Source organism: Monodon monoceros, unplaced genomic scaffold, assembly GCF_005190385.1.
Source record: "Monodon monoceros isolate NGI ecotype Baffin Bay Population unplaced genomic scaffold, NGI_Narwhal_1 Super_Scaffold_7, whole genome shotgun sequence".
Classification (NCBI taxonomy): Eukaryota; Metazoa; Chordata; class Mammalia; order Artiodactyla; family Monodontidae; genus Monodon; species Monodon monoceros.
In genome coordinates this window covers 11335108-11355106 of record NW_021703784.1, presented here as the reverse complement: position 1 = coordinate 11355106, position 19999 = coordinate 11335108, and the positions used below count along the sequence as shown (strand labels likewise).

At 38.5% G+C, this 19999-nt stretch overlaps 1 long non-coding RNA gene across 2 annotated transcripts in view; it reads right to left on the bottom strand.

Annotated features, from left to right (window-relative positions):
* LOC114886778 overlaps nt 1–19999 on the bottom strand; it is an 87215-nt gene that overhangs the window by 57633 nt on the left and 9583 nt on the right. The window contains exons 1-2 of one of the 2 annotated variants that reach the window (XR_003791423.1): nt 11322–11454; nt 6500–6680 (exon numbers count right to left, since the gene is read on the bottom strand). This is a non-coding gene — a long non-coding RNA (uncharacterized LOC114886778). Of the gene's footprint in view, nt 1–6499; nt 6681–11321; nt 11455–19999 lie in introns of those variants that run through there. The other variant, XR_003791422.1, reaches the window with a different exon arrangement.

Here is a 19999-nt window from a genome sequence, read left to right as displayed (position 1 = left end):
AGACATGCAAGAGAGATTCTTTCAATCCAGGCAAGACCATTCCCCTGACAATCTAAGGCTGCCTTATACCACAGCGTTGATTTATAACCACTAAGACATAACATCCATTAGAAAGCATCAATGCTCTTTATCTGTAGGAAGCTTATTTATCAGTGTGATAGCATCTACATATATAGAACACACTATTTTCTCTTTAAAATTTGTATGAAGTCATACATGCACATTGTAACAAAACTCAATCAGCATCAATAAATAGCAAAAAACCAAATGTAAGTTTCTTTCTCACTTAATTTCCCCAGAGTGCCCTTCCCTAAAGGTTTATCAGTTTCTTGTATGTCCTTCCCCAGATATTCTATATCGTGACAACATATACATCCTTTTAAAAAATATGAATGGAAACACATGCTACGTGCAGTTTCGTCCCCTGCCCAATTTCATTTAACGATATGTTCGTACATATAGAGGGACCTAAATCTTGAATAGCTGCCTGAGTATATACCCCATGGCTCTAAAGCAGAGGTGAGAGCAGCACTGAGCTCAGGTGAAGAACAGGGTAGGAAGGAGTCATCCAATGCTCAGGCAGGGAAGATGCAGTTACTAACAGGAGGTCTGGAGGAAAGCACCGCAGCACCTGAAGTGAGGGGGGAAACCTGCCGACAAGGGGCAAAAGTGATGCAGATAAAGGAGGCTGGGGTCTCACAAATTACCTGAGGTTAAGTTTTAGTCTTCCAACCAGTTAGAGACAAACCAAAGAATTTTACCATGCATCTGAAGACAAAGAGTTCTTCACTCAGTCAATCAAGATCTTTTTTTTCTATTTGTGTACGTGGTTTTTGAATGGGCTATTTTTTTTTTTTTTTTCTAGTACGCGGGCCTCTCCCTGTTGTGGCCTCTCCCGTTGCGGAGTACAGGCTCCGGACGCGCAGGCTCAGCGGCCATGGCTCACGGGCCCAGTCGCTCCACAGCATGTGGGATCTTCCCCGACCGGGGCACGAACCCGTGTCCCCTGCATCGGCAGGCAGACTCTCAACCACTGCGCCACCAGGGAAGCCCTGGGCTATTTTTTTTTTAATATCTGGGAAAAACCGTAATTCGAAAAGATACAGGGACTTCCCTGGTGGTGCAGTGGTTAAGATTCCGTGCTTCCAACACAGGGGGTGCAGGTTTGATCCCTGGTCGGGGAACTAAGTTCCCGCATGCCGCGCGGTGTGGCCAAAAAAAAAGATACATGCACCCCAATGTTCACTGAATGGGCTATTTTTGAGTAAATGCCTTACATCCCAGGGTATTCCTTCAGCTGAAGTATCCCTGTATTTGAGATTCTCTAATTCACCACTAGATGGACCTATTTGATATTTTGTCTTCCAAGAAAGAGAATGGTTTTTTTATTCAGTGAGGTCTTCCTAGCAAGGATTTAGGCCACTGACCTTAACACAAGATTTATTTGAGCTTTTAAAAAAATAATTCATTCATACAAAATAATGAATAAACGGTACTCATATACTTAAGTGATATTACTAAAAACAAATACCTCTACGTTAAACCTCCTGGCTTAAGAAATAAAACACAACCTAATAAATCTTTTAAGCCCACCATGCCCCCTCTCTGAGCTTCTCCCTCCCCTTTTCATCCATATGAAACCAGCATTCTGAATTATAAATTACTAGCTACTTTAAAAAAGTTTTATTACGTATCCCTAAATAATATAATATTTAATTTTTATAGGACTTGAAACTTATATAAAGAATTCATATGTATTTTTTAACGTTTTTCTCACTCATCTATTTCTGAGATTCCCCGATCTTGATATGCATATTTCTAGTGCATTTTTTAAAACTGGTCTATGATATTGTGTGGTATAAATGGATTAAAATTCATTTACCCATTTTACTGATTTGGGACTTGCTTTTATTTTCATTCAGCGCTATGATTTTAAGATTCTCATTTTCATTCATGCAGCTAAAACTTAGATAGATTAAACGTTCTTGCTGTGTAGTCTAATAATTCCAATATCAATCTTGGGAGTCTGACACCTTAGTTTCTTATATTTTTTTCTGCTGACTTTTGTTTATTTGGGCTTGTTTCTTCATGTGTTTTAGTAATTTTTTTTTTTAATTGTGAGTGCATGTTCCTTTGGTGGTAATTCTCTGAAAATAATGTTTTGTTTCTGTTTTCTCCTCCATGCTAATACATCTTTAATTAGCCAAAGAAGCTCTCTACTTCTCTCCTCTGGAAATCATCCCACCCATTGCTCTGTTGTCTTTGTCTCTGTCTTCAGCAATACTGAGGCAAGTACTCTTTCTTTGGTGCAGGGAAATGCATTGTTTGCTGTTTTCTCCAATGATGGATATGTTGGGAAAGCCTGGTGGCAAAGCTATTGCCATTGGCTTCCTACACATGACTCAGGTCAAGAGTCAGGTTCTCTCTCTTTCTGTGTGTGTGTGTGTGTGTGTGTGTGTGTGTGTGTGTCGGTGATACCATCAATCTGTCCCAGGTTAGCACTCCCCATCAATGTACATGGGTTAGCAGAACTTGATGAAATGGCTAATTGATTTGGCCAAGGTCCAAATCAATCCAGAAGATGTCCATCTGGATGGTGCCCACAAAGATCTTCCTCACTTCACAGAACTTATACTTGGCCTCCTCGGGCACAATCTGATGAACAACTTGGGTCACAGATCAGATGGAAATTCCCACCACTCTTGTCAATGTTGATGACACCCATGAAACTGGCAGGGTAGCTTATATCAGCGTGCAGCCTGCCCTCCATCTTAAGGAACCATGGTGTGCAGATCTTCTTTACTTTCTCTCCTGTACTGACACACTTGAGTCCCTTCCTTTGTAAAATGATGAGAGGGCCCAGTTGATGCATGAACGTCAAAAACATCAGTTAGGATGTCCAGCATCGAGTGATTTGGAACAGCTGTGTACTTCAGGACCGTAGATCATGACTATCCCAGGCATAGGAAGAGCTGAAATCAATGTTTCACATGAATTACACAGGGAAGATTTGACCCACTAGTGCCAGGCATCTGGTATTCAGACCATGTAGGTAGCATGAATTATGTCCCCAAATCAGCACGAGTGTGAGCTTACTTTCTTTTCTTTCTTTCTTTCTTTCTTTTCTTTCTTTCTTTCTTTCTTTCCTTCCTTCCTTCTTTCCTTCTTTCTTTCCTTCTTTCTCTCTTTCTCTCTCTTTCGATCTTTCTTTCCCTGCTTATCCTAGAGCCACGTGCAAACAGACAAACCTCCCTTTGAAACATTATTTTCTACATCAACCCTTCTTAGAGTTCTGGCTTATGCTAGAATCTTGGATTCTACTTCCCACCCTTCTTTGGATCCAGACTTTGTCTCCTATTCATTAGAGGCCATTAAAAGCCGAGGCCTTCTCAGTTCAAGTCACAAGGGTAGTTGCTACCACCCTAACAATAACAACAAACCAGATAAGCTACAAAATCATAATTTTTTAAACCCACCAGAGATCTGAGGATAGAACTAAATCTAACCAAATGAAAATCTAGAAAGGAAAGAGGCCTTTCTTTAAGAGTAGAGACCTATAGGTGTTTTCATTCTAGCAGAGCAACTGAAAGAGGACAGAATACTTCATAGTAGGTGATAAAGAGAACCCAGCCATATTTTAATGAATTTGTAAAGACCGCATGTGAGCTTCCATGATGCATTAGAATCCCAAGGAACCCAGCCACAGAAAGAGTATGCACCTACCTGCCACTATTTCCCACAGGCCTTCAACAAGGGCACATAGATAGTATGCTGAAGGCTGAAAGGAGAGCAAAAGTGCTTAGAGAGATCCCGTATAAGGTGCTCAGACCTTTTCCGAGTTGAGACAGTGGCCCGTTGCAGAGACGTAGCAAGGCAGAAAGAGGAGAGGAGAAATCTCTCTGCAGCACCTGGGCTTTTACTGAGTGCAAAGCAGTAACTGCCAGGCTGAAAGCAGGACAGTAGAGCACAGGGAGGTCTCCTTAGGTGCACAAAGGCAGGGACGGGACTGGAGGACAAAGAGATACCTCCAGTGACTTGAAAAGCTAGAATTCAGACTGTGAAGCAGAGAGAGACATCATTCATGGTTCAGAAAGCTGTAGATTAACAAAGGAACATCTGATGTCTTACTGGTACTTATTTGGTGCTTCTACAGGGCTAGGGATTCTTAGCATCCTGATAGAATCAGGGATGAGCGATTTTCTGGAGGAAATATTATTTATTTCAGCCACTAATGCTCTTTTATACACTATGTCCAATGTACATTGAAGACTATGAGACACACCAAGAAGCAAGGAAATGGACCCCATGATCATGGGAGGAAAGAAGCAGACTGGGAGATGAATCAGATATCGGAATTATGAGAGAGGGACTTTAAAATAACTACAAAAATGTGTTAGAGGACCTACTAGAAAAGCCGGAGAACATTCACAAACATATGGGGAATGTCAGCAGAGAGATGGAAATGATAAAAATGGATCACATGGAAGTGCTAGAAATGAAAAATATGCTATTACAAGTGAAGAATTTATTTGATGGAATCAGAAGCAGCCTGGACACCAAGGAAGAAAAAGATCTATAAAGTTAAAGACAGTAGAAATTATATAAACTGAAATGAAAAAATAAAAATGAGAGAAAATACAATAAAGTATCTGAGATCTATGGGACACATAGATGTAATAATTAGAGTATGACAGGAAAAGGAGAGAGAACGGGGCCGAAGAAACCACTGAAGAGATAATGGCTGAGAATTTCCCAAAATTTTTTAAAGATTTCGATTAGCAAACTCTGAGCATGTGTGTGCATGCACACACACACACACACACACACACACACACAACACCACACGCCTAGGCACATCAGACTCAAACTGCCGAAAACCAAGATAAAGAGGAAATCTCAACAGCAGCCATTATATATTACATACAAGGAAACAACAATAAGAACGATTGCTGACTTCTTATTAGAAACAAGGTGGGCCAGAGACAATGAAAAGATAACTTTTAAGCACTTGAAGAAAAAAAAAGACAACCTAGAATTCTACATGCAGCAAAATATATCCTGCAAAAGCAAACGTAAAATAAAGACATTTTCAGATTGACCAAAGTGAAGCAATTTCATCTCCAGAAGAGCTGCACTACAAGAAATGCTAAAAGAGTTACTCAGGCTAAAGAGAAATGATGCCAAATGGAAATTTAGAGCTGAAGGAAGGAATGAAGAACACAAGGAAAGTATGTGGGTAAATAAAAAAAGACCGATTTCATTATGTTTAAGAGATAGACATACACTTATATCTAAACTGCTTTAAAAGACTATGGGCTACTTAAAGCAAAAACAGTAACAATGTTTTGTGGTGTTTATAGCGTATGTAGAAGTAAAACACAGGACAGAGCACAAAGGAAGAGGAGATAAATAGAACCATATTGTTGTAAGGTTCTTATACTGCTCACAAAGTAGTATAATACTATTTAAAAATAAACTATGGTAGGGCTTCCCTGGTGGCGCAGTGGTTGAGAGTCCGCCTGCCGATGCAGGGGACACGGGTTCATGCCCCGGTCCGGGAAGATCCCACATGCCGCGGAGCCATGGCTGCTGAGCCTGCATGTCTGGAGCCTGTGCTCCACAACGGGAGAGGCCACAACAGTGAGAGGCCCGTGTACCGCAAAAAATTAAATAAAATAAACTATGGTAAGTCAAAGATGTATATTGTAATCTTTAAAACACCACTAAAAAAAATTCCTCAAATAGGAATAGCTAGAGAAGGTAAAATGGAATTCCAAAGAATATTCAATTCATTTAAAACAGGGCAGAAAGGCCTGGACCAGCTTCAGAGCAATGAGTGGGTCAGTGGGTGATGAGTGGGGACTAGGTGCAGTGGACGGGGTAGACAGCCTGCCCCTCACGCCCAAGATCCTCAACTTGTCATGAGGCAGCAGTGTGCTGGGGGACTGGTAGCACCTGGAGGGACTGTAACTGCAGAAGTTGAATATCCAGGACAAGTTGAGGTCCTTCATCAGGGAGAGGAGCCCCCAGAACATCTAGCTTTGAAGGCTTGCGTGTGGGAGAGCTGGAGAGCTGTAAGAAGCAGAGAGACTCCACACTTAAAAGGCTCATGCAAAAACTCGTATGCCCTGAGACCCAGTATGGAGGCAGTTATTTGAAAGACACCTAGGTCAGACCCAATTGCTGATCTTGGAGAGCTTCCTGGAGAAATAGGAGGCAACTGGGACACCCCGTGGGGACACACATGCTGGAGGCAGACATTTTGGGGAGGTCACTCTACCACAAGGACCTTGGTGCTGGCAAGTGCCATTTTGGAGTCCTCCCTCTAGCCTTAGTGCCAGGGGATTCCCTGCCCACCAGACAGTTGGCACCAGTACTGGGACACCCCCAGGCTGAACAACCAGCCATCCCAAGACCTGGCCCCATCCACCCGCAGCTGGCAGGCTCCAAACCAGGCAGGGCTTGGCAGCCAACTGGGCCAGGGACCAGCCTCACTTACCAGTGTGTCCACAGTAGTTGGCTCCACCACATCAGAAGGGCACATGCAGCCCACACAGGGGGCGCTCCTAGAGCACATAGCTCAAGGGACCAGAAGGGTGTGTGCTGCTGGACCCCACAGGACATCTCCTGCATAAACCCACTTCTCCAAGATCAGGAAATGTAACCAATCTATGCAATACCTACAAATAAACACAGAGAATCAGGTAAAATGAGACAACATAGGAATATGTTGCAAACAAACGAACCAGATAAAATCCCAGAAGAACTAAGCAAAGTGAAGATAAGCAATCTACCCAATAAAGAGTTCAAGATAATAATCATAAAGATGCTCAACAAACCTGGGAGAAGAAAAGATGTACACAGTGAGAAGTTTTACAGAGACTTAGAAAATATAAACAAGAACCAAACAGAGCTGAAGAGTACAATGACTGAAAAATTACACTAGAAGGAATCAACAGATTAGATGATACAGGGGAACAAATCAGTGAACTGGAAGACAGAGTAGTCGAAATTACCCAAGCGAAGCAGAAAAAAGAAGAAGAAATTGTTCTAAATGAGAATAGTGTTAAGAGACTTCTATGACACCATCAAGCATACTAACATTCACATTACAGGGGTCCCAGAAGCAAAAGAGAGAGAGAAAGGGGCAGAGAATTTATTTGAAAAGATAAAAGCTGAAAACTTTCCTATCCTGGGAATGGAAACAGGCATCCAGGTCCAGGAAGCACAAACAATTCCAAACAAGATCCATCCCAAAAGGAATGTACCAAGACACACTGTAATTAAAATTGCAAAACTTAAAGATCAAAAGAGAATCTTAAAAGCAGTTAGGGAAAAGCAACCAGTTACATACAAGGGAACTCCCATAAGACTATCACTGACTTTCAGTAGAAAGTTTCAGTAGAAACTCTGCAGGTCAGAAGGGAGTGACATGATATAATTAGAGTGATGAAAGGAAAAAACCTACAGCCAAGAATACTTGGCAAGGCTATCATTCAGATGAAGGAGAGATAAGAGTTTTACAGGCAAGCAAAAGCTGAGAGTCCAGCACCACTAAATTGGCTTTACAAGAAATGTTAAAGGGACTTCTCTAAGTGGACAAGAAAAGACTACAACTAGGAATATGAAATATGAAAATTACAAAAGGAAAAATCTCATTGGTAAAGGCAAATATATGGTAAATGTAGTAGATGAGCCACCTTTAAAGTTTAAAGGTTAAAATAAAAATTAAAAGACAAAAGTAGTAAAATCATCTACAGCCACATTAAGTAGTTAAGATATACACAAAACAAAAAGATGTAAAATATGAAGTCAAAAACATTAAACTTGGGGGGGGGCGGAGAGTAAACATGCAGGGTTTTTCTTAATGCATTTGAATTTAAGAGATCAACTTAAAAATTTTTTCTTGTATATAAACCACATGGTAACCACAAACCAACAACATATAGTAGATACACACAAAAAAAGAAAGAGGAATCCAAACATAACACCAAAGACAGTCATCAGATCACAAGGGAAAAGAACATAAAAAGAAAAAAGGAATACAAAACAAACAAAAAACAATTAACAAAATGGTAATAAGTACATACATATCAATAATTACTTTAAATGTAAATGGACCAAATGCTCCAATCAAAACACAGAGTGACTGAATGGATACAAAAACAACACCCATATATATGCTGCCTACAAGAAACTTGCTTGAGATGTACAGAAACACACATACTGAAAGTGGGGGGGATGGAAAAAGGTATCCATGCAAATGGAAACAAAATGAAAGCTGGGGTAGCAATACTTAGACAAAATAGACTTTCAAACAAAGACTATAATAAGTGACAAAGACATTACATAATGATAAAGGGATCAATATATACAATTGTAAATATATATGCACCCAACCTAGGATCACCTAAATACATACAGCAAGTATTAACAAACATAAAGGGAGAAACTGACATAACACAATAAAGCCAGCATCACCTGTATACCAAAACCAGACAAAAGCACCACAAAAGAAGAAAATTTCAGGCCAGTATCACCCATGAACACAGGTGCACAAATCCTCAACAAAATATTAGCAAACCAAATTCAATAATACATTAAAAGGGTCATTCACCATGATCAACTGGGGTTTAACCCAGGGGTGCAAGTATGGTTCAATATTTGCAAATCAATCAATGTGATACACCACATTAACAAATTGAAAAATAAAAATCATATGATCATCTCAATAGAAAAAGCTTTTGACAAAATTCAATGTCCATTTATTATATTGATAAAACCTCTCAACAAAGTGGGTATAGAGGGAACATACCTCAACACAGTAAAGACCATATATGACAAGCCCACAGCTGATATCATATTCAACTATCAAAAGCTAAAAGCATTTCCTCTAAGATCAGGAAGAAGACAAGGATGCCCACTCTCACCACTTTTGTTCCAACATGGTATTGGAAGCCCTAGACTTATCAACCAGAAAAGGAGACAAAATTAGAGACATCAAATTAGAAAGGAAGAAGTAAAACCATCACTGTTTGCAGATGACAGGATACTATACATGAAAATCCTAAAGATGCCTCAAAAAATCTATTAAAAATAATAAATAAACTCAGGAAAGTTGCAGGATACAAAATTAACATACAGAAATCTGTTGCATTTCTATACACTAACAACAAACTATAAGGAAGAGAATTTTTTTTTAAATCTCATTTACATTGCATCAAAAAGGACAGAGTACCTAGGAATAAATCTAACCAAGGTGGTAAAAGACCTATACTTGGAAAACTATAAGACATTCATGAAAGAAACTGTAGATGACACAAATAGATGGAAAGATATACCGTGCTCATAGATTGGAAGAATTAATGTCGGTAAAATGACCATATTCCCCGAGGCAATGTACAGATTCAGTGTAATCCCTATCAAAATACCAATGGCATTTTTCACAGAACTAGAACAAATAATTCTAAAATTTGTATGGAAACACAAAAGACCCCAAATAATCTTGAGAAGGAAGAAAAAAGCTGCAAAGTATCATGCTCCCTGATGTCAAACTATATTAAAAAGCCACAGTAATCAAAACAATATGGTACTGGCACAAAAACAGACACATAAATCAATGGAACAGAGTAAGAGAGCCAGAATTGAACCCACACTTATATGAGCAATTAATCTATGACAAAGGAGGCATCATACAATGGGGAAATGACAGCCTCTTCAATAAATAGTATTGGGAAAACTGAACAGCCACATGCAAAAAAAAATCTAACTGGACTACTTTCACACACCGGATACAAAAATAAATTTTAAATGGATTAAGGACATAAATGTAAGACCTGAAACCATAAAACTTCTAAAGAAAACATAGGCAGTATGCTCTTGACATCAGTCTTAGAAACATTTTTTTTTTGATATGTCTCCTCAGGCAAGAGAAACAAACCCAAAAATAAACATTAAACTAAATGGGATTACATCAAACTAAAACTCTCCTGTACAGCAAAGAAAACCATTAACAAAATGAAAAGACAACCTACTGAATAGGAGAAAATATTTGCAAATGATATATCCAATAAGGGGTTAATATCCAAAATATGTAAAGAACTTATACAACTCAACAACTTAAAAAAAACAACCTGATTTTTAAATGGGCAGAGGAGTTGAAGAGACATTTTCCCAAAGAAGACATACAGATGGTCAACAGGCACATGAAAAGGTGTTCAACATCACTAATTATGAGGGACACGCAAATTAAAACCACAATGAGATATAACCTCCACATGTTAGAATGGCTATTATCAAAAAGGCAAGAAATAACAAATGGCGACAAGGATGTGGAGAAAAGGGAACCCAACTACACTGTTGGTGGGAATGTAAATTGGTGCAGCCACTATGGAGAACAGTATGGAGGCTCCTCAAAAAATTAAAAATGGAACTAACTACCGTATGATCCAGCTATCCCATTTATGGGTATTTATCCAAAAAATATGAAAACACTAATTAGAAAATATATATGCACCCCTATGTTCAGCACAGCATTATTAACAAGAGCCAAAATATGGAAAAAACCTAAGGGCCCATCAGTGGATGAATAGATAAAAAAAGATGTGGTATATATGTACAATGGAATGCTACTCAGCCATAAAAAAAGATGAAATCTTACCATTTGGACAACAAAAATGAACCTCAAGGTATTATGCTAAGAGAAATAAGTCAGACAGAGAAAGACAAATACTGCATGATTTCTTTTATATGTAGAATCTAAAAAACAAACAAAGGAAAAAAACCAAAATAAATTAACAAACTAAACCAAACAAAAGCAAATACAGAGATACAGACAACAGAGTAGTGGTCACCAGAGAGGACGGGGCAAAATGGGCAAAGGGGATCAAATGTATGGTGATGGATGAAAACTAAATTTTTGGTGGTGAGCACGCTGTAGGGTATACAGAAGTAGAAATATAATGTTGTACACATGAAACATATAATGTTATAAGCCAATGTTACCTAAATAAACAATAATTTTTTAAAAAAGAAGTAAAATGACAAGATCAGGGCTTTAAAATCTTGGGTCAAAGTACCAAGAGAGGACCATAGAACTTCTAGGAATCCCTTGAAAAAGTCTCTTATCTTTTGTAGTCTCAGGGGTTGATATGTTCAAAAAAACAAACAGACAAAAAACCCAAAACATTTAAATTATTATACTGAAGATTGCAGAATTACAATATAAACAGCAGTCACTTCCTTGTCAAGTCTCTTATGTAAAACTTTGGATGTTAATTGAAAAAGAGTGAGATCCTGAATACTGAAATGATGATACTTACGTGTGCATTCCAATGAACTGAGAAGCCTGAACATCTGCATTCTTCTGTTCCAGTGAAATTAGCACTTCCTTCCTCCCAGGCCTGAAGACCCCACAATTTTTTCCCTTAAGGCAGATCCTGATTCTCCTCAAATGCACCTCCACCATCTCTCATTGCTTCTAGATATAAAACTAGAGTTATATTCTATTGTAGTCTAGGGCAGGGATGGGCATCTTTTCTTTAAAGAGCTGCATAGAAAATATTTTAGGCTTGCAGGCCATAGAATCTCCGTTACAACTATTCAACACTGTTGTTGCGAAAGCAGATATAAACAATATGTTAAAAAATGGGCATCATAGTATCCTGATAAAACTTTATTGACAAAAACAGGTTGTCATCTCACAAGCCGGAGTTTGCTAATCCTTGCTCTATGGGGATGTGTACAAGGACTGACCCAGGAAGGTCATCAGAAGGATTGCAATATTTTGCCAGTTTATACGAAGAAAAAGCTGAGACTGAATTTTAAGAGCACTAGACCAGGAAGGAATTTACTGATAAGGGTAAATGTATCAGAGCTTCTGTTTTCAATGTTTAGCTTGAGCAGCTAGGAGTGGCGCCTACTCCTGATGAACTGTCAACTCTCCTTTAACTCGTCCCTATCAGCAGTTAGTTAAGGAAGGAAAAACGCAGAACTAGTTTCCCCATGATGATACACAATAAATTGCTATATATCCGCCAGACGTGGATAGCTGTAGCGTTAACGGCTGCACTCAGGGTAGCCCTGAATGACAATGAGGAAGAGGGACACTCCCACTGGGAGCATTCATCTCATATAAGCAGTGCATCTAGTTGTTCAGTTTGCCCAGAAAGAGAGATTGCCAGATCTATACAGACCTATTTAGATTCGTGGGCAGGGGCTAACGCTTTGGCCACATTGTCAGGCACTTAGAGGGAACAAGATTGGAAAACTGGTGACAAGGAGGTCTAGGGATCAACTTCGCACAATGGACACAGTGTACGAGGACATTTGAGTCTCAAGTGAATTCACAGATCATTCATTGCTGAGGCAGCTTTCAATAACTAGGTGATCAAGATGTCCTGTTCTGTAGGTCATTAGCAGCCTCTTTCCATGGCCGTTCAAGTACTTGCTCCGCAAGTTCAAGTAAAGTGGGCGGATGGCACACACCGAGGTTTTGCTGGGATCACCGACATGCGTGTTCCTCACTAAGGTTCATCTATCTAAGCCAGTGTGAAGGCCCAACTGTTAACATAAATAAATGCTGAGTTCCTGACATGGCACAATTCCTTTGAGGGTACAGTTATCCGCAGGGTAACAGGTTGATTTCCTTAGAAACCATCATGAGAAGGCCAGCAATTTGTTTTCACTGGAATAGACACTTATACTGGATAGTTGTATGCTTTCCCTGGCCATAGCTCTTCTGCTAGCAACACCACACACAAACTTCCAAACGACGATTTACCATCGTGGTATCTCACGCAACACAGCTTCTGACAATGGATTTCATTTTACAGTAAAAGAAGTGACCGTACCCACAGGATTCGCTTATTTTACCACGTATCCCATCAACACAAAGCAGCTGGCAGTACAGAACAGTAGAATGGCCTGTGGAAGATTCAGTTATAGCTGAATAAATTCAACTCAGTTCAGGTTCAGTGACAACAAGATGAGGGGCTGACATGCCCTCATACAAAATATGGTATATGCTCTACACCAGCAACAATCTATAATACTGTTTCTCCCATAGCCAGAGTATAATTTTTTCTCTCTCTCTCCCTTTTCCTACTCTTGTATATAAGTCATAATGGTGAATATTAACATTTTAATTTGCAGTTACATATCAAGGGATGATTGTGATCGTATTAGAAAAGAATGATTATTACCCGGATATAGCTAGTGACTCATGGAACGCTGAGACTTCACTTTTGGGGGAAGAGGGTGGATGTTTTTGTTTGAAGAAGTGATAACTGCATCACATTAGGCAGAAATGGGATGCTTTGTTATTACTTTTGTATGGAAGATAAATATGGACAGGAGGGGGTGTAAGAATGTTGAGTAACCCAATGGTTGGACGGTGCCATACTGTCTGCTGTTAACTCAGCACTATCCTCACCCCTTTCTATCCTTTCCTCTTTTTTTTTTTTTTTTTTTTTTTTTGCGGTACGCGGGCCTCCCACTGCTGTGGCCTCTCCCGCTGCGAAGCACAGGCTCCGGACGCGCAGGCTCAGCGGCCATGGCCCACGGGCCCAGCCGCTTCGCGGCATGTGGGATCCTCCCGGACCGGGGCACGAACCCGTGTCCCCTGCATCGGCAGGCGGACTCCCAACCACTGCGCCACCAGGGAAGCCCTATCCTTTCCTCTTTAAGGGGCTGGAAGGATATGACATTGCCAAGAATTCCTTGCCAATAAGGTTCCAATTTATAGGCCATTAGGAAGATGGAAGAGAAGTATAAACTAGCATTTCTCCTCTCAAGAAGGTAGATGCACTGGCAAAAGGCAGATGCGAAGTTTGCAAAAGCTTTTGGATGAACTTCTGCAAATCACCCAATTCAGTGTTATGGGCAGCTGAGATCACTGGCAACTGTTATCCTGATTCTCTACTTTCTGAGTGTCTGAAAGGCAGCACCAGCTCTCCCTTGACTCTCACTGCCCCTCCCGCTTCGATGATTTTATAAGCATCAATTCACTGTACTAAAGCCCTTACTATTAAAATATCTAGAATGGTTTGTGTTTTCCTGAATGAACTGGGACATCTATATGCAATAAAACATCCATGATATATATACATACATAATGATCATAATATCCGACTAAAATAATTTAATTTTTAGTTCAATTTTTCTAATACAAGCTTGTTTTCTAGTTCTTGTACCTGAAGTATGAGTCTGAAGAGCTGATATGAATGACCTCATTCAAGGTTTCTCAATATCAGCGCTACTGGCATAGGGGGCTGGATAATTCCTTGTCATGAGGGCCAGTCTTGTGTACTGTAGGTTTAGCAGCACCCCTGGCCTCTACCCATCAGATGCTATTAGCACTACCTCCCTCCGCTCCCAAATTGTGACCAAGTAAAATGTCTTCATATATTTGCAAATGTCCTCTGGAGGGGCAAAATCACCCCCAGTTAAGAGCTATTGGTATACAGGGAATATCTGCACTGTTTTTACAAATTTTTTGTAAGTCTAAAATCATTCCAAAATAAAAAGTTAACAAAAAGACCTTCCAGGCACACATTGATTTAGCTAGTGAAGTCTTCAAGCTATTTAAGGAAAGAAACAACACCAATCTCACACAAACTCTTCAAAGACTAGTAAAATAAATAATATTTTTCAACTTATTTTGAGGCCGGCATAAGCTTCATACTCAAATCTGTCAGAAATATTCTAAGAAAGGAAAATTACAAGCTAATTTCACCCAAACACATAGACAAAAAAACCTTAAACAAATATTAGCAAAGATTATTTTGGCCGGATAAAAAAGACGACACCAAGGCTCAGTTACGTTTACTTCAAGAATGCAAAGTTGGTTTAATACTTTAATGCAGTCAATGGAAATTCACTACATCAACAGAACGAAGGTGAAAAATCATGTGGTTGTCTCAATAGATGCAAAAAGAGCATCTGATAAAATTTTCAAAATTATTTCATAATAAAATATCTTAGCAAATCAGGAATAGAAAGAAACTTCCCTAATCTGATCATAGGTGTCAATAAAAAATTATAGCAAACATGGCATTTGAAGCAAAAGACTGGAAGCTTAATTCTTGAGAACAGGAACAAGACAGAGATATTCACTATCAACAATTCTATTTAATATTGTACCAGAGGCCCCCAGCCAATGTAAAAAGGAAAGACAAAAAAATAAGTGGATTGGAAATATGAATATCATTATTCATATATGACAAGATCACATATGGAAAGCCAACAGGTCTCTAGAAAACTATTAGAACTAATGAACAGATTTAGCAAGATTGCTGGATATGAGATCAGTATACAATAATAAATTGTATAAAATAAAAGAATTTAAATACAGTAATACAATTTGCCCTTGGTATTTATCCAAAGGAGTTGAAAACTTATATCCATACAAAAATCTGCACACAGATGTTTACAGCAGTTTTATTCATAACTGACAAAATGTGGAAGCAATCAAGATATCTATCTTCAGTAGGTTAATGGATAAACTGTGGTACATACAGACAATGGAATATTATTTAGCACTAAAAAGGAATGAGCTATCAAGCCATGAAAAGACATGGGGGAACTTTAAATGCATACTATTAAGTGAAAGAAGTCAATCTGAGAACAGATCTAACTGTATGATAATATGATATTCTGGAAAAGGAAATACTATGAAGACAGTAAAAAAAAAAAATCAGTGGTTGCCAGGGGTCGTGGGGGGCAGGAGGGGAATACAGTGGAGAGTGATGCATAGGTGAGCACAGAGGATTTGCGGGAGGTGGTGGGGGACAGTGAAAATACTCTTTATGATACTAAGATGATGGATACATGTCATTATACATTTGTTCAAACCCATAGAATGTACAACACCAAGAGTGAACCCTACTGTAAACTATGGGCTTTGGGTGATTATGATATGTAGGTCCATCAGTTGTAACAAATATACCACTCTCGTGGAGGATGTTGATAATGCAGGAGGCTACACATACTTAGAGGCAGGGTGCGTAAGAGAAATCTCTGTATCTTTCTCTTAATTTTGCTGTGAATCTAAAACTGCTCTTAAAAAAAGTTTTTTAAAAAAGCAAAAAAATTTAAATAGCTTCAAAGGCATCAATCATCTAGGAAGGAATCTAATGAAAGCTGCAAGATTTCTACAAAAAAAATATTTAACATTATTGAAAGAAATTAAAGGACACCTTTAAAAAAATGGAAAGTTCATGTTCATGAGTCAAAAGACTCAATGTTGTGAAAGAATCAAGGCACCCCATAACAATCTATAGACCCAAGGCAATGACAGTCAAAATGCCAGAGGATTTTTTTTGTTAAAATTGACAATCTGGGGCTTCCTTGGTGGCGCAGTGGTTGAGAGTCCGCCTGCTGATGCGGGGGACGCGGGTTCGTGCCCCGGTCCGGGAGGATCCCACATGCCGCGGAGCTGCTGGGCCCGTGGGCCATGGCCGCTGGACCTGCGCATCTGGAGCATGTGCTCTGCAACGGGAGAGGCCACATCGGTGAGAGGCCCGCGTACCGCAAAAAAGAAAAAAAATAATAATAAAATTGACAATCTGGGGAATTCCCTGGTGGACCAGTGATTAGGACTCAGCATTTTCACTGCCATGGCCTGGGTTTGATCCCTGGTCAGGGAACTAAGATCCCTCAGGCCACGTGGTGCAGCCAAAAAAATAATAATAAAATAATAATAATAATATTGACAATCTGATAAGAAAATTTACATGAAAATGCAAAAAGGCCAGAACAGCCAAGATGACCCTTAAAGAGAACAAAGTTAGAGGGTTTATACTACTGGATATCAAGTCTTATCATAAACCTTCAGGAATGAAGACGATGTGCTTTAGTGCAAGAATAGTTAGAAAAAGCAATCAAACAGATTCTAGAAACAGACCTTATATATATGGATACGTGGAGTGTTGACAAAGATGGCACTACAGAGTGATGAGGAATAGACTTTTTTTTTTTTTTCCAGTAAATGGTGTTGGGTTAATTAGATAGTCATGGGTTGGGGTGGGTGGGGGATGAGTCTTGATTCTTATATCATACCATACATAAAAATTAATTTCAGGTGGATTGTAGATCTAAATGCAAAAACTAAGACAATGTTTTCAGAAGATAATTTAGAATGTCTTCGTGACTTTGGGGTAAGCAAAGATTTCTTAAATAGAATCCAAAGAACACCAAATATAAAAGAAAGATTGATAATTTGACATTAGAACTGCGAATCATCCTCAAAAAACTAAAAATAGAGTTGTCATATGATCCAGCAATCCCACTCCTGGGCATACATCAGGACAAAACTCTAATTTGAAAAGATACATGCACCCCTATGTTCATAGCAACACTATTTACAATAGCCAAGACATGGAAACAACCTAAATGTCCATCGACAGATGAGTGGATAAAGAAGATGTTGTGTATATATATATATATATATATATACAGTGGAATATTACTCAGCTATAAAAAAGAATGAAATAACGCCATATGCAGCTACATGGATGGACCTAGAGATTATCATACTAAGCAAAGTAAGTCAGAAAGAGAAAGACAAACACCATATGATATCACTTATATGTGGAATCTAAAATATGACACAAATGAACTTATGTATGAGACAGAAACAGACTCACAGACGTAGAGAACAGACTTGTTGTTGTCAAGTAGCGGTGGGAGGGTTGGATTGGGAGTTTGGGACTAGCAGATGCAAACTATTATATATAGAATGGATAAACAACAAGGTCCTATTGTATAGCACAGGGAACTATACTCAATATCATGTAATAAACTATAGTGGAAAAGAATATATATATATATATATGTGTGTGTGTATAACTGAATCACTTTGCTGTATACCAGAAACTAACACAACTAACAATTGTAAATTGTTAGTAAACTAACAATTGTAAATCTATTGTAAATCAAATGTAAATCAAACGTAAATCAAATTGTAAATCAAATGTAAACTAACAATTGTAAATCAACTATACTTCAATTTTAAAAAAAGAAAACAAAAACAGCAACATATCATTTGAAATAGCATAAAAATCAAATACCTAGGAATAAATTGAACAAAAGATGTATATAAAAAGATGTCATTAAGACAAACAAAATTCAAGCTACAAAAAAAAAAAAATTCAAGCTACAGTTTGGGAGAAGATACCTACAATACATACAACTGAAAAAGTATATATCCAGAATATATAAAGATTGGCTACAAAGTAATTTTTTTAATGTAGACAATTCAGTAGGTAAACATAGGGGTGAAATGTCAGAAGAGGCGCATCAAAAAAGTAGATATTCAAATGGCCAATAAACATGAAAACATTAGTCAATGAGGCAGTTTAAATTAAAACCAGTATCTGTGTAAAATACCATTACATACCCAAAGAATAGTTATAACTTAACAAACTGATAGTATCCCATATTGGGTACCACAAAAGAATCTGGAGCAACTGAAACTTTTATATGCTACTGTTTTTGGCACGAGAATAGACAAATGTATACCTCTGAAGGAAATATAAATTGCTACAAACGTTGAAAACTTGTTTGACAGTAATGTACTCAAGCCAAACATATGTAAAATCTAAGATCCAGCTATTTACTCCTACAGATATACAAAACAGAAATGCATACTTACATGTATCAAAGATATATGTAAGGAAGTCCTTGACAACATTATTTGTAAGAGTGCAAACTGAAAACAACCTAAATGTTTATCAACGGTGTAATGGATAAATAAATATGATATAGTCATACAATGGAAAAAAAATGCAGAAAAGAAAATAAAGGATTGCTACACTGATAATTTGCATTAACCCACAAACATACTATCAAACGACACAAAAGACAGAATAGGAACAGAATCATTCTAATCATGTAAACTTCAAAAACAGGCAAAACAAATCTATAATATTAGAAATCAGGATGGTGACTACCTTTGGTTAGGAAGGAATGTAACTCGGAGGGGGCATGAGGAGGGTTCTGGGGTGTTGGTAATGTCCTCTTTTTTATCTGGGTGATGGTAACATGTGTGTGTTAATTTTGTGATCGTTCCTCAAGATGTACATTTGTAGTTTGTATGTTTTCATCTGTATGTATGCTACATGTCCATAATAGTTTATTTTAAACAATGACAAGTGCTATAACTGAGGCATATAAGATATGCATGGTGTGTATTGAGGAAGACAGAAGGGAGTGAGTGACCTAAAAGGCATGTGTTATGAGTTGAATTGAGTTCCAAAAAAAGATAGGTGGAGTCCTAACTCCTAGTATTTCAGAATGTGACCTTATTTGGAAATAGGGTTGTTGTAGATAAATGTTAACTATTGATAAAACGCTGGAGTAGGATGGGTGCTTAATTCCATATGACTGATGTCCTTAATAAGAAAAGGGGAACTGGGGCAGACAAAAGAGAGAGAGCACCATGTAATACCAGAGGCAGACGGTGGAGTGAGGCAACTGCAAGGCAAGCAACACCCAGGATTGATGGCCACCACCCGAAGCTAGGAAGAGGCATGGAAGGCTCTTCCCTAAAAGTTTCAGAGGGAGCATGGCCCTGCCAGCACCTTGATTGTGGACTTCTAGCCTCCAGAACTGTCAGACAATAAATTTCTATTGTTTTAAGCCACCCAATGCGTGGTACTTTGTTAGGGCAGCCATTGAAAATGAGTACAGTATGCATTAGTGTTCTATTTTTACATAGGAGGCAACTGAAGTTCTATGTCACTGAACTAGGGACCAGACTAAAAATTAGCTCTGGCATTTAAAGTCCATCGGTGACAAGCAAAGCAGTGAGTAAATAAAAGATGTTTAGGGAAAAAAAAAAACATCTCTCTGACATTTGGACCAGCCATTCCATGTTCTTTCCTTTACCCAACATTTTCTAAAGCAAAGATTTTGGAAATAGTCTTCTCAGTAGAGAAAAATGCCGGTAAATAAAATGCTAGCCTCTTTCATCAGAAAGATGACTTTCATTCTGTTTCTC